Genomic DNA, 24,135 nt, shown 5'->3' on the forward strand with positions numbered 1-24,135 from the left:
AGCAATCAAATCATACTAGGAAACAGTCAATATATAGCTCATAATTTGATTATAAGCAGCTCACTTTCCAGCAATTATGAGAATTTTAGTTCCATTGATATTTTTAGACACAGCTATTGCAAACCTACAATAATAAGCAACTGATTTTGCCGCAAACGTTTGGTTTAAACAGCCATGTAACAGTGCAGGAAATGTCCTTGGAATATTATAAGTACTTTACTGGCCTTGAGAAAAGCATGAGAGAAACACACTGTGGTGCCATGTTGTCTGCAGACATTAAAATTTTTACTCTGTGTGTAATGGGATCTTCTCTCCTATTGGGTCATAGCTAGACCGTTCTCTTTTTTTTATTCTGGACAGCGGATTTGATTGTACAGTCAGAGCTGTCACTGTGATGGTTTTGACCGCCTCTCTGGATGGCTCAGTGTGGCAGAGCTGCCTGTCTGTTGGGAACAGATACAACATAATTAATCAGGAAAGGACAATACCCTCCATACTATACAAAGCACAATCAGTGTCTTAGAGAGGTCTATACATGTGTTTGCAATATAATCCCCTTTATTTCTTCTTTTCCCCTTTTATTTCCTCCATGTCTCTAAATCAGTGTTTCTTAACCTCAGCAACTTTCTGATCTATGAACTTCAACTCCCAGAATTCCCCAGTTGTGGGGAGGAGAAGTGAAGAAGGAAGGTGTGGGCCAGTGGTGGGATTCAATTTTTTTTTACTACCGGTTCTGTAGGCGTGGCTTGGTGGGCGTGGCAGGGGAAGGATACTGCACAATCTCCAGTCAGAGGTGATATTTGCCAGTTCTCTGAACTACGCAAAATTTCCGCTACCGGTTCTCCAGAACTGATCAGAACCTACTGAATACCACCTCTGGTGTGGGCATGATAGAACTGTTAGTGATGTCTACACTGTGTAAAGCCATGGAAGAGATTATTTGTTAGTATTTGGAAAGGAATGTAACAATTAACAAATACCAGTATGGGTTTGTTACAAACAGGAATGCCAGACTACCCTTATACAGTTTTTCAGTGTCAGTGGTGGGATTCAAATTTTTTTACTACCGGATCTGTGGGCATGGCTTGGTGGGTGTGGCAGGGGAAGGTTACTGCAAAATTTCCCTTCAGTCCCCACTCCAGGGAAAGGATACTGTGAAATCTCCATTCCCTCCCCACTCCTGGGGGGTGGTTACTGCAAAATCCCATTTTCTCCCCACTCCACTAACCTGCTTTCCAGCTCCATTCTCCTGTGCAGAGCAACAAAAGAAGACCCAGCAGATCAGCTGGGACTGGGGAGGCAGAGAATAGATGTGAGGGACCCCAGTCAGAGGTGGTAGTTGCCAATTCTCCGAATTACTTCAAATTACTCAAAATTTCTGCTACCAGTTCTCCAGAACTGGTTAGAATCTGCTGAATACCACCTCTGCTGGTTTGTTAAATCATAATAGTGTACCTTACTTTCAGCAGAGTATTCAACATATTATCTCCATAAGTAGATTCATTAAATATGAAGTAGATGGTACAACCATTAAATGCATTCTCAATGACCTTCCAGTACTCATAAATGGCTTCACATGGGTTAGGAGATCAGGGTTTTGTCACAGAATTCTGTCCTGGTGCTGAGCTGCTTAACAGGAATGGTTATTAGTTTCAAAAAGAAAGATCTGTATCTAGGGAGGAAAAAAAATGAAAGTACAAGGGGGAGATATAACTTGGGAATGTATGTTTGTTGGTCATTGACTTAATAAATTAAATATTGATTGATTGATTAGTACATATGAAAAAGGATCTGACTGCTTTTACAGACTAGAAGTTTTGAACATAAGCCAACATTGTGATCTTGCTGCTAAAAAGGCTATTTTGTAGTACACTAAGTCCAGATGTTAATTATGCTGTTCTACTCTGCCTTGTGTCAGGCCCACTCAGAATACTGTGTCCAGGATATAAACCAACTGAACTAAGTTTTGAGGAGGACTACCAAGATGGTAAAAAGATTGGAAACCAAGTCCACAGTTGAAAGAACTGGGTAGGTTTAGCTGGCAGCAGATAAGACTGAAGGATGATATGATAGGATAGTTATGTTCTGTGTTCCCTCTGATGTAAGAACCAAGGAACCAAAAGTTCAAGGAAGTAGGTTTGGATTTGATAGCATCTTTTCTGATGGTAGAAACAGGTCAATACGTTGCCTAGTTATGTGGCCTGTTCTTTTTCATTGCTGGTCTTCAAGCAGAGGCTGGATAGTCATCTAAAGCGCCCTGGCAAGGGACTGATCTGGACAATGAGATCAAATGTACCTTTGTATTAAAAGATTCTACATCACAGTATGTTGTATGAACATAAACATACAGTACCATTTCTGGGCTACAAAAATGTTAAAATGGTATCCGGGGTGATGTAGTTGAAACTCCCTCTCTTTCTAGGTGTATGTAAGTGATGCACATAAAATGCTTGGAGCTTCAAGTGGCCACCATCTTGACTTTTTGTACCTACCAGAGGTGGTATTCAGCAGGTTTTAACCAGTTCTGGAGAACTAGTACCAGAAATTTTGAGTAGTTTGGAGAACCGACAAATGCCACCCCTGACTGCCCCCCCCCCCACCAATCTATTTTCTGCCTCCTGAGTCCCAGCTGATCGGCTGGGTCTTCTTTGGTTGCCCTGCACAGGAGAACAGAGCTGGAAAGCAGGTTAGTGGGGTGGGGAGAGAATGGAGATTTTATAGTATCCTTCCCCTGTCACGCCCACCAAGTCACTCCCACCAAGCCACACCATGCTCACCAAGCCACGCCCACAGAACTGGTAGTAAAAAAAAATTGAATCCCACCACTGGATCATACCCTGCTGTCACTGCAGGGAAGGCAATGATTAAGGCTGCAATTGGGAATTTCAAGTGGTCTCAAAGAAAGAAAGTGGGACAGAATGCATTCTTTTTCTGACTGAAACATAAGGAAGGCTGTTACAGAAGGAGGGGGAAAGACACAAGGCCCAATTCCAGCAAAATAAATAAGTTTATTTTGCACAGGCATGTCCCTGCAACACCCAAAATATATCTTTCTTAGGAAAACAAAATAACACCTCATTTGCTTTTACTTTTGTTTTCTTCTCAGTTGCAGTACAAACTTGCATCTGTAATTATTTTTGTGACTGTGGGCTTTTGGAATTTAAAAAAGACAAGGAGTCTTATTAACTGAAGTGATTCTATTGGGGAATTTTACCTGCTTGAGGCTAACTTGCACTTGAACCAATTACATGACCAATCTAACACAGCTTAACTTTTCAAAGTTTGCAGGGCTGCTGTAAACATTCTGGGTTTTTTTTTTGCAAATAAAAAAAATAACTGATGTATTTTAAAAAGGAGATGCAACGCTATTGCTTATCGTCCAGAATCTGTTCATTTATTTGCAGAAGTAATTAGACTTTTTAAGCTACTTACAGCAACTGTCAAGACAAGACTATGAATTTATCACTCCGCCGACAATTTAAAGAACTAATGGAAGAACGTCCTTTATGCAAGGAAATTGTCTTAAGATTTAACTGTAGGATCATGCTATGTTGCCAGCATGTTTTCTCTTCTGTGGTTTTACCACAATTTTTTTGCAAATATTCCTTCGCATGGAAGAGTTTTCCTTCAGAATACAGCTGGAAGAAACCTTGGAGGTCTTCTACTTCAACCCCCTGCTCAGGTAGGTGCTTTGGGTAATGACCCCTCTTCTTTGTGGCAGTCCCTCAAATATTGGAACACTGCAGAGGTGGGTATTCAGCAGGTTCTGACCAATTCTGGAGAACCGGTAGTGGAAAATTTGAATAGTTCAGTGAACTGGCAAATACCACCTCTGACTGGCCCCGCCCCCATCTATTCTCTGCCTCCCAAGTCTCAGCTGATTGGTTGGATCTTCTTTTGTTGCCCTGCACAGGAGAACAGAGCTGGAAAGCAGGTTAGTGGGGTGCGGAGGGAATGGGATTTTGCAGTAACCTTCCCCTGCCATGCCCACCAAGCCATGCTCACGGAACCGATAGTAATTTTTTTTTAATCCCACCACTGGAAGACTGCTATCATGTCACCCCTAGTCCTCGTCCTTCCCTAGACAGGCTGTACCCAATTCCTGCAGCTGTTCTTCGTAAGTTTTAGTTTCCAGGTCCTTAGTCATCTTAGCTGCTCTTTTCTAGCACAGTCCTACAAATTTGTATTTAGAAATCTCTTTGAGCCCATAAGTGTTTAATGCTCATAAAATGCTTGTGAGATTGGTTATCATAGCACCAGATTGCTCTTTGATGCACTTTGGGAAATGAGCACCCCTGCATTATAAACCTATAGGCAGCTTCCCACAAGAGCGTGTCTGAAAGCTTTTGTAAATGCTGAGATGCCACAGGAAGGGAACACTCAGATCCCTCTTGCTTTCATTAGCAGCTAGAATGATACGATACGATAAGCAAGGGAACTTTCAGTATTGCAGATGAAACCAGATGAAAGCGAACAGAGAGAATGGGAGCACACGCTCAGTGCACTGTAATTGGGCCTGCAAGTACACAGCCTCAGGCACAAATAAATGCATGAATCCCCGTGGGAATTGCTTCAGCATCTGGCAAAAGGAGCAGTTGGCAACTGCAGAGGGATACCGTGGGTAGAAGGATTGGCTGGTTTCCAAGCTTTCACTTCTTTTCTTCTGCTTCTTTAAATAGCTTCCCTGGGTCTGACTTCTGGACTGCATCTTATTTGAATTGCCTATCTAGGTATCTTCCCCAGCTACCTAAACTTTGTTCACCAGAATAGGGCCTATAGTTCAATAAATAATGGTTTTCATTCAATCAAGCACGAGACTGAGATCAGAGGTGCCCAATCTAAGCCCCAGGATGGTGTAATGATGGAAATATCCAATAACTGTTACAAAGACAAAAGAGATGGAAACATTTCTTTTTTTTTCTTTTGAAGTCCTGACAATGAGAGAATATGCGTAAAGAAATTCAGGCAGGTATCTCCCTTATTTACTGCAGTATAAGAAGGAGGAGGAGGTACAGCATAATCAGATAAACATAATTCTGTTGTTATAACTCATCTCAATACAAGAAAATATTGTTGAATTAATTTTTTGGTCTGGTGGTGCTGATCCTGACAGATTCATGTTCTTCTCTTTGCCACAACATGGAAGTGGTTTGTCATTGTCATCTTCTTCTTTTTTTTAAATAAAGTTTTATTTGGGTTTTCACACATACAAAGTACAAGTAAAACATCTTTTTTTGAAAACAGCATGGTCCCAGGTTGAACTTCTTTATACAGAAACAAAACTCAATTTCATGCTCCTTTTTGTGTTCTATTCCATATCTTATAATATTTTACATTTTTTATATAGTTTTTTTCCATTTTTTAATTTTCTCAATTTTATTTTGATTATCTTATCTCAATTCAAATCATTATATTTATACTTTTGTCTGTTCTGTTTCAATTTCATATTATCTTTTCTCATTAAACAAATTTTCTTCTGGAGTTACTAATTGGAGCATGACACCTTTATATCTTTTAATTACATCCATTCAACTCTTATTTAAACTTCAATATATACCTTAAGGTTATGACCTTCAATATAATACATAATACATAATTTCCAATCGAATTCTGCTTGGTATATTCTTATAATACACATTATATTCTTTAAAAAAAATTACAAATATATGCAATTATAAACCCTCATTCCATTCCAGTTCAGTTCTATCATTAATAATCATTAAAATCTTAACATCTTTAACACTTCTTTTCAATTAAATATCATACTTCCTTAAAAACACATATAATCTCCATAATTAATTTTTCCTTTATTTCTCTTCATATATGTTTTGTAAATCATTAAATATTCATTTTGTTACATTTGTTTATTGACAAGCATTCCACTGAATTACAATAGCTATTTTGTCAAACATTTTAATCATACATTGTTTCATATTTTCTAAAATTATTTCTGCTTCTAATATAACCATACTATCTTATGTACCTTTGCAGAATCCCTTTTTCCATTAAGTTTTCACCCATTATCTCTAAATAGCCTCTGTTTCTCTATATTTTGCTTCTGTCCTTTATAACTTCTTTTCCTTTCTTTCTTCCCTCTCATCTTCTCCCTCCCCTTTTTACCCCCTTGTCTCTCTACTTCTAATTTTCTCTTCTGCATTTCCCTTTCTGATTTGCTTTCTGATTTTATACTAATTTTTCACTCTATTTTTTTTTGGGGGGGGGGTATTTTTCCCAATCTTAAACTTTCCATTCTCTCCCCCACCTAAAATTACTCGTTCATTAAAGATGAATTAAAGATTTTGCTGTAAATTCTTTTTAATTCCAGGCAGTCTCCTCCCTTCCAGATCCTGCCCTTTTATTCTTTTTCTCTCCTTTCCTGTTTTCAAAAGCTTTTGATTATCCAGAAATCTTTATTATCCCTTTGACTTTTTATTTTCAGTATTAAATGCCTATTAATGTCAAAGTGGATTTTTTTCCAACTTCTTGCTTAAGTCTCTTAGCTGTCAGTATAGGAAAAGGGGGAAAAAAACCCAAATCTTTTCCCTTTTCTCTCTCCTTCGCAAATTAAAAAACTTCTTAGGGAAAAATGTTATTGTTTTTTTTTTAGTAGTTTCAATTCCAGGGTACCTTATTTGTTGCTTTTGCTGTTTGACCTGGTCAACCAAAACTTTCTCTTCTTATCTTCCTCCTGCACATTCTTTTCTGGTTGAGTTCTTCTTTGTGGTGGCCATTTCTGACCACCGCTACAACCGCCTTCGGGAAAGGGAAAGGGAGTAATGGCCAGCTGGAGAGGAGAGATGTGGCTCTCCTCAACCCTGCAGGCAGTCTCCCCCTTCTTCACCACCTCTATGGGGTGGCTTAGCCCCGAAACCAGCCAGCTCGGGGTGCTCCAGCGCCAAACACGGATCGAAGCCTTGCAGAAATGAGGTTTCGGTCTGTCACTGAAGAAGCTCAAACCGGAAGTCCATCATTGTCATCTTCTGAGATGTGTTTTTAGCTTCTCAATCTACTCTCAGTGTTAGTTTGGTTTCCTGGTTGCCTCCCAGCCAAATACAACAGATTTGGACAGATTTTACAAGATCCATAAAGTTGACTAGGTGCTGCCACAACACAGTTATGATTAACCACCCACTCTGTTAAGAATGGGAGCGTGATGACTCCGCGGTTAAAGATGCTAAGCTTGTCAGCCTGGAAAGTTAACAACATGGGTTCGAGACCTGAGTGCTGCACCATGGGGTAAAATCCCATTACTTGCCCCAGCTCCTGTTCTTGTGGCCATTTTGAAAGCATGCAAATGAGAGTAAACAAAAAGATATCACTTCACTGGAAGGTAACAGCATTCTGTGTGCCTTGGTGTCTAGTCGTGCTGGCCACATGAGCATAGAAATGTCTTCAGATAACATTGGCTCCCTTATCTAAGAAACAAAGATGAGCCCCATCCTCTAGATTCAGACACAGCTGGCCAGGGGAAACCTTTATTGGTGGTGCAGTGGTTAGGGTGCAGTACTGCAGGCTACTTCTGCTGACTGTTAGCTGCCTGCAATTTGACAGTTCAAATCCCAGCAGGCTCAAGGTTGACTCAGCCTTCCATCCTTCTGAGGTCAGTAAAATGAGGACCCAGATTTTGGGGGGCCATATGCTGATTCTGTAAACCACTTAGAGAGGGCTGTAAGGCACTGTGAAGCGGTATATAAGTTTAAGTGCTATTGCTATTGCTATCTGTATGTTAAAAACTTCTTCAAGTCAAGCTTCACTCTGATGACTATGTGGACCCAATCATTTAGGTTCCGTGGCTACAGTACAGTTTGGTTACTATTTTCTGCTTTGTTGTTGTTGTTGTTGTTGTTTTAAAAAACTTCCCATTCTAGCTTAAACTCAGGATCTATCTGACTTAGATCAGCTAAGATCAAGAACGTTCTCCAGTTTGCTACGATTGACCAGTCACTCATCAAATTATCTTTCTCCTCTCCTGTTCTCCAAGGACAATGTCAGCCAGTGTTTCTCCACCTTGGCAGCCTGAAGACACATGGATTTCAGATCTTAGAATTCCTCAGTCAGCAGGCGGCATTCAGAGAAAAAGAAAATGTAAGTTACCTAAGAGAGAAACAGAAACCTTTTCACACTCACATCTGTCCAGTTACCTGCCAGTGGGAAGTCTTCCAAAATTGAATTCCTGCTTCAGTCCCCACACAGGTGTAAAGTTCATTGCCCTGAGCATAGTTTCATGTAATATATCAGTAATAAAAAGCACATTCTACAATTTGAATACTCATGTAAATGATATTTATATAACATAAACCAATCTAAATATTCTTTAGTTTGCATGGCTTATTCTATATTGACACTTTTTAAATTATTATTATTTTACTGGGCATGTTATTCGGGGAGAGGACCACAGATTTCCTATCCTGAGCTCTGGAAATATCACAGGTTGTGATAGTGCACGTTGATAGCACTTCATTAACTTTATGAGTTACTGATGAGTATTTTCAAGCACAAGCCTTTAACTGTATTGGCTGGGAATGGCTGAATTAAAACAACAACAATGAAATTACATTCCTGCTTCTATAGAACTGCAATTTCCTCTTGGCTTGAGGCCCACAAAGATATAACTGCACTTTGTGTGCTTATAGTGCTAGGATTTTTTTTTTTTCAGGAAGGCCTTTGATTTACTTGCCATTTAGGTTTGATTATTTTGCTCTGGCTTCTTGGATGCCTTTTCTTCCTTTTTGTTTGTTGATGTATTTCTGATGTGGGTTGTGGGCAGGGGTGGGATTTAAATTTTTTAACAACCGGTTCTGTGAGTGTGGCTTAGTTGGTGGGCATGGCTTGGTGGTCATGTGACTGGCTGGGCATGGCCAACTCAACATCACTCACATCAAGGGACGCATCTCCCCGCCTGGCTGTGGGGATGCTGCAACAGTCGTAAGTGTGAAAAACGGTCCTAAGTCACTTTTTTTCAGTGCCATTGTAACTTTGAATGGTCACTCCGCACAAGCAAAGTACCAGCAAAGGAGGGGGAAAAACCTCCAGAGAAGTTCCTGAGATAGGAAGTCTAGTCCTGCCAAGAATGTAATAAGAGTTAATGGGGATACAGTTTCTGTAAGCAACATCAGAATGTTTCCTTCCCACCTTCCTTACAGGATTAGGCCAGTAATTTTTTCTAACAACTGGTTCTCCAAACCGCTTAGAATGTTAACAACTGGTTCTAGTGAATAGGTGCGAACCTGTAGAATCCCACCCCGGTTGTGGGCCTTTGAGTCAATCTTGGAGACTACATAAATCACTCCTTGCAATTTTCTCTGCAATGGATTCAGAAGTGGTTTGCCATTGCCTTCTTCTTCCTGGGGCTGAGACGGAGGGACTAGCCCAGGATCACCCACCTAGCTTTGTGCTTAAGGCAGGACTAGAACTCAGGTTTCCTGGCTCCTAAGCCAGACTTCATTGTAGTCCTTGACTTATAACCACAACTGATCCCAACGTTTCTGTTGCTAAGCAAGACAGATATTAAGTGAATTTTGGCTCATTCTGTGGCCTTTCTTGTCATGGTTGTTAAGTGAATCTGGCTTCCCCATGTTTTTGCTTTTCAGAAGGTCATAAAAAGTGATCACATTACCACAGGACATTGCAAATAAAATAAATCAAATGACAAGCATCAGTTGACAAGGAGAGATTCAACCTGGAAATGAGGAGAAATTTTCTAACAGTGGGAGCAATCAACCAACTTGCCTTCATAAGTTGTGGGAGCTTCATCACTGGAAGCTTTCAAGAAGAGACTGGACTGCCATCTGTCAAAAATGGTCTGCTGCTTGGGTGGAGGGTTGGACTAGATGACCTATATGATCCCTTCCAACTCTGTTAATTTGTTAGATCTGTCTGAATTTTGATCATTTGACTATGGGGATTCTGCAACAGTCATATATGTGAAAACTGGTCATAAGTCACTTTTTCAGTATTGTAACTTTGAATGGTCATAAATGAACTGTTGGAACTCAAGGACTATCTGCTGTAGACCAAACTACTCGTTCTCCATTTACAACTTGCTGTTTGCTTTACCTTGCTTGAAAAGGACTTTTGCAGTGGTTTGTACATAATGAACTGTTCTTTAGAACAGGGGTCACCAACATTTTGGACCCCAGGAACCACCAAACTCATAATTTTAGATCCCAGGGACCACTAACTGTTTCTGTGGGTATGGCCTAATTTGTGGGTGTGGCTTGGTGGTTATGTGACTGGCTGGGCATGGCTTGTATGTAAATATTATAAATATTTATATAAATATTGATTTTTTTTATTAAAAAAATAGCAACTTTTACCCAAAATCAGGCAAAGCTGGCAGATTGAGTTGCTCACAGAATCACATATTCATTCAGAGATCTATCTTTCTGCCATTGGCTAGCTCAGTTTGTCACATAAAACTAGCTTGCCAGCAAACCCATAAAATTTGCTAGCAAGCAAACTCACAAAATTAACAACACACCATGCATGTAAATATTGAATTTTTTATTTTAAAAAAGAGCAACTTTTACCCAAAATCAGGCAAAGCAGGCAGATTGAGTTGCTCACAGAATCATTCAGTGATCTATCTATCTGCCATCAGCTAGCTCAGTCTCTCAAATTTGCTTGCCGTAAGTCTGCACTGAATTTGCTTGCAAGCAAACCTTCACTCCTAAGGGAGGTTCAGCTGTGCTGAGCCGAAGATCTAAAGACTAGCTAGAAAGCAAGAAATCCAACCATTTCCTGCTTCCTAGCTTATCTAAATCTCCCAGCACAGCAGAACAGCTGATGGTCAGAAAAAGAAAAAAAAGCAATTTAGTAGGCAAGTTTACTGGGTAAGGAGTGAGTGGTTCCCGCGGGCCATGTGGGTGGCGCAGCCTTGTGTTTCTGCACAGTCTGGATTAATTGCCTTGTGGGGGTGCTCTGGGGGTGAGATTTCTCTGTGGCCCACCAAAATTTTCTCATGGCCCACCAATGGACCGCGGCTCACCAGCTGGCGACTGCTGCTTTAGAAAGCTGAAGCAGCGTCATTTTAATATGTCCTCTCTCAACCACAGGAAGTTTAATGACTGTTCAAAGTTACAATGAATTCCCCAAAAGATACTTTGGGCAGCAGCATCACCCCCCTCCACACACAAGAAGACCCCATTATGGGGACTTGGCAACTGGCTGACTTTTATGGTCAATTGCACTGTTGCATGGTCACATAATGTCATCTACAACAGTGGTTTCCAACTGGTGGGCTGGAGACCACTGGTGGGCCATAAGAACATTTTGGTGGTCCGCAGAGAAATGTCCTCCCCCAAGCACTCCCCCAAAAGCAATTAATCCAGGCTACATAGGAACATAAGGCTGCGCCGCCCACTTGGCCCGCTCACCCGCTGGCCCCCTTCAGCCAAGTACAAACCTTATCTTGAGTAGAGCCACAGGAACTGGAAGATAAGACCAATGGCGAGGGAGGGAAATCTGCCCCGGGATGGGCTTGCTGACATTGGTGGAAAAGTTGGTCCCATATTCCAGAGCTGCAGTAGTCACAGGACTGGCCCTTTGGTCATCCCAGAGCAGCTCCTCCAGTCCATGGCAGGCCGGTGCACACAGGTGGAGGAGCAGCTGCTCCAGGATGACCAAAGTGCCAGTCCTGTGACTACTGCAGCTCTAGAAGATGGGACCGACTTTCTAACCAACGTCAGCAAGCCACCGTCAGTCAAAATTCATATTAGTGGTCTGCGAGATTTAAAATTATGAGTTTGGTGGTCCCTGTGGTCCAAAAGGTTGGTGACCCCTGATCTACAGTGTTGTTTGCTGTAAATTGGCCTTTTCAACAGATTTCTGCAGGGTGGGATTCTACCGGTTCAGACCAGTTTGGGCAAACTGGATGTTAAAGTTACATCAGGTTTGCTGAACCTGTATTTCAACCAACCAGGTCCACGCAGAGGCTCTAAGAGGGGAAAAAATGGCCCTTCTGGAAGTCCAGAAATGGACCTGTTTCCAGCTTCAAGAGGGCCTCCACTGAGTTCTGGAGGCCTCCGGACCCTTGGGAGGCAAAAAATGACCCTCCCGGAAGTACCAGAAGTCTAGAAATGTGCCTGTTTCCAGCTTCTGGGCCTCCAGAACCTGCAGGAGGCTGTTTTTGCCCTCCCAGCGGTCCGGTGGAAGCCTTCGGACCCTTGGGAGTGTGAAAACTGCCTCCCCTAGGCTCTGGAGGCCCACTGGAAGCCAGAAACAGGAAGTTTCAGTAGGCCACACCCACCATGGCCATCCCCACCCAGCAACCGGGCAATGAACCAGTTGCTGGAATTTTTGAATCCCACCCCTGTATTTCTGGCAAACAATGCCCATAGGAATGCATTGGCCTACTTAATAGCAATAGCACTTAGATTAATATACAGCTTCCCAGTGCTTTGCAGCCCTCTCTAAGCTGTTTACAGAGTCTGCATATTGCCCCCAACAATCTGGGTCCTCATTTTACTGACCTCGGAAGGATGGAACTGTCAGGAATGATTTAAGAGCTGACCAGCTGCTATGATGATGTAATGCTAGGGATGAGTCAGCAAGGTTTTTAGGCTGATATCACCTTAAGAGCCTGTAATAAGAAGAGGCCCTGCTGGGGCAAATCTCTCTCCCCGTATGCGCTTCTGTGCTGTAATTGCTGATTGCTGTTTGTTTGAGGTCTGACTAAAACACACACATATATATGTTCTTTGTAGATAAAACCCACTATTTCAATACAAACTTCTGTTTACTGTATTTGCTCCTGGGTTGTCTCATATAGTCACATTGTGCACACTCTGACAGGAAGGCTGAGTCAACCTTCAGCCTGATGATACAGATTCAAACTGCCGAACTGCTGGCTGACAGCAGTCAGCAGAAGTAGCCTGCAGTACTGCGTTCTAATCACTGCTCATAACCATGGCATTCACTTCATTTAATTACTGCAGTAATTATTCATTTAATGATCACTGCAAAAAAAGATTATCAAATCAAATCAGTCACATGGGTACCTAGGCTGATGACCATTATGACAATGGAAATTCCAGGCTCCATTACAGTTGAAAGTTAAGGACTAAGTAAATAAAATGTAAGATAGTAAAACAGCATAAAAAGTGTTGTTTTTTTTTAATTATTTGGTCCTGACTCTGAACTTCCAAGGGGATGCAGTAGATCAGAGGTGGTATTCAGCAGGTTGTGACCGGTTTTGGAGAACCGGTAGCGGAAATTTTGAGTAGTTCAGAGAACCGGAAAATACCACCTCTGACTGGAGATTGTACAGTATCCTTCTCCTGCCACGCACACCAAGCCACACCCACAGAACGGGTAGTAAAAAAACCTTGAATCTCACCACTGTAGTAGATGGTTAATCAATCTGACCAGAGTCAGAGGAAATGGGTGATTCGGTGAGGCTGCTTTGATTTAACACATTCCAGATCTTTCCTTCTTGTTTCTGAATTTGCATAAAATGCAAATGATCTGAGGCGTTTCAAACCTACATTTAACTGTTTCAGATTGTTAGCGATACATTTGTGCCAAAATGAAACCTAATCCTCACCTCTGTACCTTCTGCTGTAATTTTTACCACCTGAAATGAACAGTTAATCGCATTATAGATAATCCTGTTTACCTTAGTTGCATAGTGTTCTTGTTATGACCCCTTTTCTCCATGCTGTTTATTTCTTGAATACAGTATTTTTATGAGAGGTCAGTGACCCAGACTAATTAAAATCTACATGAATATGATCTTCTGTACTTCTGTACTGTACTGTACTTCTGCACTGTTTTGATTCTGTCATTTCTCACAGCATTATAATTCTATCTGTTTTTCCCCCCTCAGCTTTGGTGTTTTGGCTTCTCCGTGTTCTTTATCTTGTTGTAATTCCTCCTATTCTCTCTTTCATTTCTGTTTGCTTACTGTAGTGCCAGCTGTTAAAAAAAAAAGAACAACAGCAAAACCTCAAATTACCTTTTGGGAAGACAGAAATATGCCCTCTAAAATGGTAAAAACATGCCTGTCCAGATATCCCTTCTTATTTTGAATGGTCCAATGTGAAGGGGAAAGGCAAGATTTAATTTTTTTTTGTTAAGGAAAAAAAAGTAGACTTTTCTTTCTGATGAGTTCCAACTTATCCCCAACCCAAAACACATTATCAGCTTTGTGGAATAGCATACCTGCCAGATCTGTTATATTACTATTCCCAACATCCTTGGCCAGTGGGAATAAGGCAATCATTCAGGGGGAATAGTTTTCAGCAAATCTAAGCCAAAGATTCCTTGGGTTGTTCTGAATTAGTCTTTCTCAGCCTTGTCAACTTTAAATGTGTGAACCTCACCTCCCCAAATCTCCCAGCCGGCATACTGGCTACGGAATCCTGGGAGCTGAAGTCCACACATGCTGGCTAAAGTATTCTGGGAGCAGAAGTCCTCACATCTGAATATTGACAAGGTTGAGAAATACTCTCCTGGATGAACTTTCTATCTGAGGGGTGTCTGCTTCATAAGACAATCGGAGACAATTCAGGTACACCAAAGAAACATAGAATATAGACTAACAGGGATTGGAAGGGACCTTGGAGGTCTTCTAGCCCAGGGAGTCCCCAACCCGTGATCTGTGGCCCACTAGTGAGCTGTGAGGGGTGTGCAACTGGGCTGAGGAAACGGCTGGTGAGTGCACACATGCATGCACATCGTCACCTGTGCGAGCAGCAGGTGTGTGTGCATGCTCCATATGTGTGAGCAGCAGGCACGCATGCGCACCACTTGTGGAAATGGAGCTGCGTGTGCGCACATGCACATTTGCCAGCTGCATGCATGAACCATCACCTCCCCACCCCCCACCCCCCCATGCTGGTCTGCAAAGCCAGAAATGTTGGGGAACTCTGTTCTAGTCCCCTGTTCTCATTGGCCGATGAATATCACCTTTGCCTCTGGACCAAAAAGAGTCTAAATACCACAGATTGTTATATATTTCATGCAGCTTTAGGAACAATCCAAATATGAGCTTTTTCTCCTGATAATTTATTTTATTTATTTTTATTTACTTATTTTATTTTGCCAAGCGATTATTAGATAATAGGTATAAGTATAAATATGGTTATGAATACATGAAGTGGATACATATAAGAAAAATAAAAAGAAACAATAGGACAGGGACGGTAGGCACGTTGGTGCGTGTATGCACGCCCCCTACAGGAAAGGGGTGAGGTCAATAGTAGACAGTCTGAGATTAAAGTTTTTGGGGTTTGGGGAAGAAACCACAGAGTCAAGTAGAGTATTCCAGACATTGACCACTCTGTTGCTGAAATCGTATTTCCTGCAATCAAGTTTGGTGCGGTTTATTTTTAATGAAAAACATCAACATGATAAAGAATGGTCCATTCTCAAGTCCAAGATGTCAAATGATACAGATTCCTCTACATTAAATTATAACCGTTAATTTAATTCATTTAAAGTTATGTAAGCTGCTGGGTTGTGTTTACTTAGTCATTATAGCATTTTCCTGCCTCTCCTTCTACTCTATAATTTTAAACATCTCTTTGATGTGGCCTTACCCCATTTGAAGTGGGGCCTCCAATGTTAAACTTTGAGCAGGCCTCCCAGGCAACTCCCTTCCATAAAAACGGGTTGTGTTTGCCTTCCCCTTAGGTTTCCCTTTTCACAGAGTAATGCAACAGCAAGACAGAAATATGATTCACACCAGTGGTGGGATTCACAATTTTTTTTTTACTACTGGTTCTGTGGGCGTTGCTTGGTAGGCATGGTGTGCTGTGGCTTGGTGGGCGTGGCTTGGTGGGCATGGCAGGGCAAGGTTACTGCAAAATCCCCATTCCCTCCCCACCCCACTAACCTGCTTTCCAGCCCCATTCTCCTGGGTAGGGTAACAAAAGAAGACCCAGCCGATCAGCTGGGACTTGGGAGGCAGAGCATAGATGGGGACGGGGCCAGTCAAAGGTGGTATTTGCTGGTTCTCCAAACTACTCAAAATTTCCACTACCGGTTCTCCAAAACTGGTCAGAACCTGCTGAATACCATCTCTGATTCACACACCTTGGATACATTTTTTCCTGCATCTTCTTTTTATTACAAGGTTCAGAGAACCTTCTTAAAAATCTGAGCTTCAGTCAATAAACACGAAAATCCTATTTCATGCAGGAATGCCAGAAATGGTTGCCTTTTTTTTTCAATTTTCTTTAGAGGTTAATCTGGTTTGTTTTGGAGATTGATAACTCCAACCCATCCTTTAAAGGTCTATCCTCTTTCCTTGCTGATTTTCCTTTATAAAGTTATAGCCCAGGAATGCCCAACTCAATGCTGTTTGGGGAATTCTGGCAGTTGAAGTCCACAAGTCTTAAAATTGCCAAGGTTTGTGTGCATGTACTACTTTTCTATTCTTGGGAAACAGACAGATACATTTTATCTTGGTCTGATTTTTTTTTACATCTCAAAAACCTGGCATTTTATCAGGGTATGTAGACTTTTTATATTTACTGTACGATAGGCTGATAAATATATAAATAGCTCTAGATAGTAACTAAACTTTATGCTTTATCTGCAGAAGTCTATGCTGTTGGCTAACTTTAAATGTAAAGAGCAAAGGTTAACTCGGCTACCAGCCAAACAGCCACGCCACACTTAAAATAGTAGGTTTGTGTGCCTCATTTTCAGCTCTGTAAAATGTTCAAGGATATTTCCCTGGTGTTTTCTGTAATTCAGAGATGTGCCTTGTTGATACAGTTTCCAGCTTGGAAGCAGGCAGCCCTGAAGGCTGTTTGCTCTCTGGGTTAACTTTTCTTTGTTTGAAGAGAAAACTGCTCTTTTTAGTCTTTTTTATTGATTGCCCAAATCAATGTCCATCAGTGCTATTTGTGGGAATGGGAGCAACATGGGATGAAGAGTTAAATATATAGGTAGTCTTCTGCTTAAGGGACCAGAGTTTCTGTGGATAAACAAGTCAATTGTTAAGTGAGCCCCGGCCAATTTTATGACCTTTATGCCATGGTTAAGTGAATCAGTGAAGTTGTTAAGTAAATCATGCAGTCATTAAGTGAATTTACCTCCCACCATTGACTTTCCTAGTTGCTTGCAAATTGTGACCATGTTCCCCTGAGATGCTAATTGTACCTGTGATAAATATATGCCAGTTGTCTAATTTTGTCCATGTGACCATGGAGATTTTGCAATGTTTGTACCGTAAGTGTGAGGACTAGTTGTAAGCAACTTCTTACAGAGCCAATGGTTGCTAAATGAATGATTATAAAGCAAGGACTCCCTATATTGGCTTCAGTTTTCTGATAAAGATGCCTCCACCAAAGAACTTCCCTTTGCTTCCTTCTCATAAAATCATAGTTTTGCGGCTGAAATAGTTACAGGGTGGGGAGAAGGCAAGACTATTTTTTTCTGTGAGATTTCCTGCCCTAGTTTGGCGTCTGAACTACTACTCTCTGCCAATAAAAGGGAGGGATTGTGTGGTAGGACAGCAAGTTAATCACACACTTCAGTGTGGTTGATCTTCTTGAACCATTTGGCAAAACAGAAATGGAACAAAGTGGGAAATTTGTCGTTGCTACAGAGTGCACAGTGTTGCCAACTAATCTACAATTGCGTTGCCCAATTCTCAGATTCCTGATTCATCTGGAGGGCATCTAGATTCCTGATTCATCTGGAGGTTAGTGGAGGTATATCTACAAGGAAACCCACTGGAGCCATTGGGCATGTCAAATACATTAGAAAAATCATTCACCCTGGTAAGCTTGGAGCCAATCTTCTCCAGAATTTAATGACTCAGACATCAACAAAGGTATATGGTGGGTAGAAATTGCACGTCCCAGCTTAAATAATTTTCTTGCTTAGATTCTTACAATATAACTAGGCAACTGGCAGCACCTGGCCAACTTTACCTAGGTTTTGAAACTACACAGGGTTTACCCTGATTTACTCTTGGATAGGAACCAATGGCACTAACCAATGACCAGAGTGCTCATATATTTAAAGAAGGAGGCAATGTTTAACCACTTCCATTGTATCACCCCAAAAATTGCATGGCATATTTACATAGATACCTTCGTAGGTTCTCATGGAAGAAGACAGATAACAAGACAGCGTGTCACAACATTACAGTACAAATTCCATTTCAAGTGTGGGCACGTTTGAAAGTGCAATGACCTCATAATACATTTCATTATTTTGCTGCCTTCATGGTTCAGTTCAGTTCAAATGAGTATAAAGTTTTATTGAAGGCTCGAGCTCTCTACAAGGATCTGAGCTACTAATGGTCAAGAGAAATTAGGTGAGTTAAGAAAGAATTCAAGCTGGGCTGGACTTAGATCTCTTGCAGGCATGCAGTGATTCGTTGCGCTCTATTTTTCGCTGCCCAAGTGGGACAGAGTAGGCACCACAGGCCAGTCCTTCGCTGTTTCCAGGGCGGCTCTTTGGGCCAGATCTAAGCACCCCATGGGCCCCTGCGCCTTGAGTTGGATACCCTGGTGTAGGGTCTCCTGCTTGGGCAGAGGGGTTGAACTAGGAGACCTACAAGATCCTTTCCAACTCTGTTAATCTGTTAATCTCTTACTTTTATGTCCGTGTGCATTGGATACAATACATTTCAAGCCAATCTCAGTTGCTAAATAGCATGTCTAATTTTAAGTTGGCCAGTTAATATGAAAAAATATCAATGCACAAACATTTTAATAAACCACGGTTTGCTTTAACAAATCAAACACATTCACAGAGGGTCATAAAATCAAGCTGGTAGACATGACTGCATAATCAAAGCCCCATCCTTTTTTTAAAGAGGCAGTCGTCAACGATTCATTTAATGACCATTCAAATATGCAACAAAAAAGTGACTTATAGTCTGTTTTTACACTTATGACTGTTGCAGCATCCCCACAGTCACCTGATCAAACTTTGGGTGCTTGGCACCGGCATGTATTTACAATAGTTGCAGCATCCCAAGGTCCTGGGATTGTCTTTACAACCTTCTTAGGGAGCTTATGACAAGCAAAGTCGAGGGAGGACAACCAGGGTTGGGATTCAAATTTTTTAACAACCGGTTCTGTGGGTGTGGCTTAGGTGGTGGGTGTGGCTTGGTGGTCATGTGACTGGCTGGGCATGGCCAACTCAATGTCACTCACATCGAGGCATGAATCTCCTTGCCTGGCCTCATGACTGTGGGGATGCTGCAACAGTTGTAAGTGTGAAAAATGGCCATAAAATGGCCACTTTTTTCAGTGCCATTGTAACTTCGAATGGTCACTCCACACAAGCAAAGTACCAGCAAAGGAGCAGAAAAAAAACTCCAGAGAAGTTCCAGAGACAGGAAGTCTAATCCTGCCAAGAAAGTAATAAGGGTTAACGGAGAGGTAATTTCTGTAAGCAACACTAGAATGTTTCCTTCCTGCCTTCCTTACAGGATTAGGCCAGTAATTTCTTCTAACAATTGGTTCTCTGAACTGCTTAGAATGTGAACAAGCGGTTCTAGCGAAAAGGTGAGAACTGGTAGAATCCCACCCCTGAGGACAACTCTAGTGATTTGCTTAACAGCCATGGCCAAAAAGGTCATAAAATGAAGCACAACTCACTTAACATCTGTCTTGCTTAGCAACAGAAATGTTGGGTTATCTTGTGGTTGTACATTAAGGTGTACATGTATGTGACAAAAATAGGGTCTCCTACTTGGGCAGGGGGCTGGACTAGATGACCTACAACAGTGGTGTCTAACCTGTTTGGGCTCCTGTGCCAAAAATTGTGTGTGCGTTTGCATGCTCACACTCATGTGCCAACACCCAGAAGACAATGCATGCCCTCCCATGCTGCTAGGCATGCACACATAATCCCCACCCCCACTCCCTCTGCCCCCTTATCTGCATTGTGCCTCACAGATGATTTTTGGACATTTTGAGGCCTTTTTCGGCTTCAAAGGCTTGTGGAAGGCTTCTGCAGGCTTTGCAGGCCAAAAACTAGCCTTGTTTCGTCACTTCCGGTATTTTCAGAAAAACAGGAAGTGATGAAACGGGGCTAGTTTTCGGCCTGCAAAGCCTTCAGAAGCCTTCCACAAGCCTTTGGGAGGCCGAAAAAGGCCTCAAACCAGCCAAAAATCAGCTGTGAGCCACGCACATGTCCAGTGAAGTAAGTTTGCCTGCAGCTCGTGTGCCGGCACAAATGGCTCTTCATGCCACTTGTGGCACGCATGCCATAAGTTCGCCATCACAGACCTACAAGGTCCCTTCCAACTCTGTTAATCTGTTAATAAAGGAGACAGACATTTGTACAGTGGTAGCTACAATTTTGAGTTTTTTTGACTTGCATACATCCCTGCCATCATTAAATAAGGGCAATGAGCTATAAATGTTAATAGCCAATTCTCAGTAGATGAATCTGCACGGGATACTAATAAAGTCAAAGTCAAAAAAAGCGCTTAGCGTCATGTGTGAATCTAACCAAGAATAATGTTGATGCTGAATTCCAGAAGCTGAACGTAAATGATACTCATGCAGTTGTGTACATGTGGCCTTCCCATAAAGACAGAGCAAACCATCTATTCTTTTGTCTCATTCCTATCCTGTAATTTAGCAAAGTAAACTTGAACCGGCAACGTTAAACTGTATTTCTGGTCTTTAAACACACCCACACCCACCCACACATATGCACTTGGGAGTGAGTCACTAGTCCTGAGCACAAGATACAAAGGTGAACACAAGGTTGATGCAGCATCGACCCAGCAATTTTAACACTGCTACTCAAGCCCTTTCATTTGCTATTCCTTCTGCCAAGGAAAGTTTTCACAAGAGCTCCTCCGATGAGCATTAACAACTTTGGGGCTGATGCAGTATTCAAATTTTTTTTTTTTTACTAGTGGTTCTGTTGGCGTGGCTTGGTGGGCGTGGCAGGAGAAGGATACTGTAAAATCCCCATTTCAAGGGAAGGATATACTGCAAAATCTCCATTCCCTCCCCACCCCACTAACCTGCTTTCTAGCTCCTTTCTCCTGTGCAGGGCAACAAAAGAAGGCCCAGAAGAAGCTGGGACTTGGGAGGCAGTGAATAGATGGGGGCAGGGCCAACCAGAGGTAAACTGGTGTAAACTGGTGTTTTTCAAACTTGAGAACTTTAAAGATATAGACTTCAAGAACTCTGACTAGAGTTTCTGAGACATGTAACCCCATCAGCTTTGGAGGTTATTACATGAGGGAAGGCCGCCATAATGGTTCACTCCAGCAAGGGTCAAAGAAGAAGCAATACCATTTCCTTCTACTATCCTTGACAAAGTGAAGGTTTCTCTCCTCTCATTGGTCAAACAAAGGAAATCCCTTTACATCAATAACTTCACTTATAATTACTGAAGTGTTCAAAGTAGCCCTTTCTAAACTGTCTCCTTCAAACTTTTTGGCTAGTGGTGGTAGTCTAGCTTAACCTCCCACAACACCATCAAAGTCCAATCATAAGGTTCGATGATGAACATAGTCTGCAAGGCTATAGTCTAACCACAGCATCTCCAACCTGAATCCACACTTTTGTTAGAGTGTCTGCAGCGTGACTACTATTGTGAGACAACCCAGGAGCACAACACAGCATACATAGACTTTGTCTTTTAACAGTGGTTTATATACAAGACTGCTATATAGATACATACATGTGTTAGGCAAACACTTGGCAAGCAATTAATCTTCATTACTCTGCACGGAGAACTACAATGGAGATAGAACAGGAGGAGAGAGAGAGATGCCCTTTCATGGCCTAACTTATATAGAAGCTTCTTAAAGTGCAATACCCTGCTGACTCATAGTCATTGCATCAGCAATTACAGCATCCTTACCACAGCTGGTCAGCTATTAAAACTCCAATACCTTAACACATTTGGCATGTCATGAAAATAAATGTCGCTAATAATAAAACTTCAATGTATCCCTCAAACCTTAGTATTTATGAAACAACTGTTATGGTGGTGTCAGCTACTCTAAGATATCTTCTAAAGAATGTGTCTGAAATCTATGTAAGGCTCAAAAACTGATTCTTTTTTATTTTATATGTCAATTGCTTACAAGATAATAGGTTTAAGTAAAAACATAGTTATGAATACATGGATACATATAAGAAAAATAAAAAATATATAAAAGAAACAATAGGACAGGGATGGTAGGCATGTTGGTGCGCTTATGCACACCCCCTACAGACCTTTTAGGAAAGGGATGAGGTCAATAGTAGACAGTCTAAGGTTAAAGTTTTTGAGGTTTGGGGAAAAAAAACAGAGTCAGGTAAAGCATTCCAGACATTGACCACTCTGTTGCTGAAGTCCGATTTCCTGCAATCTAGTTTGGTGCAATTAACCTTGAGTTTGTATCTATTGTTTGCTCTTGTGTTGTTATGGTTGAAGCTGAAGTATTCATTGACAGGTAGGACATTGCAATGTATGATTCTATATACTATACTTAGATGGGATTGAAGGCGGCATAGTTCTAGGGTTTCTAGGTTTAGAATTTTGAGTCTGGTGGCATAAGGTATTCTGCAACGAGTAGAGGAGTAGAGAACTCTTCTTGTGAAATATTTCTGGACTTTCTCAACTGTGTTAATATCAGATACGTAATGTGGGTTCCAGACTGATGAGCTGTATTCGGGTATTGGTCTAGCAAATGTTTTGTATGCTCTAATTATTAATGTTATATTACTAGAGAAAAAGCTACATAAGATTAGGTTAACAACTCTTAACACCTTTTTGGCTATGTAGTTACAGTGGGTTCTAGCACTTAGGTCATTTGAGATGAGTACTCCAAGATCCTTGACAGAGTTTGGATCATCAACCAAATCTTGACAATTCAGCCTTATTTTATTTTCTGATATATTTTTTTGCCAATATGTAGGAGAGAGCATTTATTTGTTGAGATTTGAAGTTGCCATTTGTTTGACCATTCTGATACATAGTCAAGGTCTTTTTGAAGGGTAGTGGTATTGTCTGTGGTGTTGAATAGCTTTACATCATCAGCGAAGAGAGTGCAGTTGCTCTTGATATGATCACAGAGGTCATTTATGTAGAGTATGAAAAGAGTTGGTCCTAGAACACTACCTTGGGGGACACCACTGTTGACAGGTGCAGAATTTGATAGGACGCTCCCAATTTTGACCATTTGTTGTCTGTTTGACAGTAATGCTTCTATCCAGTTATGGAGGTGTCCAGAGATACTGTAAGATTTTAGTTTTAGGTGTAGTTTGTCGTGTACCACTGAATCAAAGGCTTTACAGAAGTCTACCATTTGTTGTCTGTTTGACAGGAATGCTTCTATCCAGTTATGCAGGTGTCCAGAGATACCGTAAGATTTTAGTTTTAGGTGTAGTTTGTCTTGTACCACTGAATCAAAGGCTTTACAGCAATAGATTGCATCTATTGCTTTGCCCTGATCAAGTTGTGTAGTCCATATGTTTTTGCAGTGTTAGAGTTGCAGATTACAGGATAGTTTTTTTCCTGAAACCAAATTGTTTATTAGAGAGTAAGTTGTTTGTTTCTAAGTGGAGGATGATGGATTCCATGACTTTACAGGTGACGCACCATAAAGAGATTGGTCTATAATTTTCAACTAGTGATCTTCTAGTGATCTTCTAATCCCAGCAAGGTGGCTGGGGAATTCTAGGAATTGACATCTGTATCTCTTAAAGTTGCTAAGGTTGAGCAACATTGTTCTGGATGTTGGTTTCCAATTACTAGACTTAGACTTAGAATAACTTTATTGTTACCTTAATTGTTCACTAGTCAGCATACATTAAAATGAAATTTCATTGCATACAGCTCTCAAAGGATTGCCACCTCCAATATACACTACATAAACATGACCAAAAAAAGATATGTAGATACCCATATACCCACATATACTGTATGACACAGAGAAACAATGCAATCTCGTTTGGATGTATACATGTATATGGTGAGAAACATGAATCTTGCAAGTTTACCAGACTGATGTCATACTATAATTCACTGTCAATGTAATCAAGTCAAAGAAGATGGACACTAGAATCTAAGAACTGGAGATTGCTCCATGATGAAATTACCGAATTTTTGTTTCCCCGAAAATATGGCTTTCCCTAAAAATAACTCCTAGCTTGATTTTTACATATAAGCCCTACTCCCCAAAAAATAAGCCCTAATTAAGATCCCACC

The 24,135-nt window shown here is 41.2% G+C and overlaps 1 long non-coding RNA gene across 2 annotated transcripts in view; it reads right to left on the reverse strand.

Moving 5' to 3' along the window:
• Nucleotides 1–311: 311 nt before the first annotated feature.
• The window catches only part of LOC148127427 (uncharacterized), a 53,951-nt gene continuing 30,127 nt past the window's right edge, over nt 312–24,135 (reverse strand). Inside the window, exons 2-3 of one of the 2 annotated variants that reach the window (XR_015742391.1) lie at nt 20,126–20,229; nt 312–443 (exon numbers count right to left, since the gene is read on the reverse strand). This is a non-coding gene — a long non-coding RNA (uncharacterized LOC148127427). Of the gene's footprint in view, nt 444–20,125; nt 20,230–24,135 lie in introns of those variants that run through there. The other variant, XR_015742392.1, reaches the window with a different exon arrangement.

This window comes from Pseudonaja textilis, chromosome 2 (assembly GCF_049901715.1).
Source record: "Pseudonaja textilis isolate UNSWEBS1 chromosome 2, rPseTex1.2, whole genome shotgun sequence".
In the NCBI taxonomy this organism is placed as follows: domain Eukaryota; kingdom Metazoa; phylum Chordata; class Lepidosauria; order Squamata; family Elapidae; genus Pseudonaja; species Pseudonaja textilis.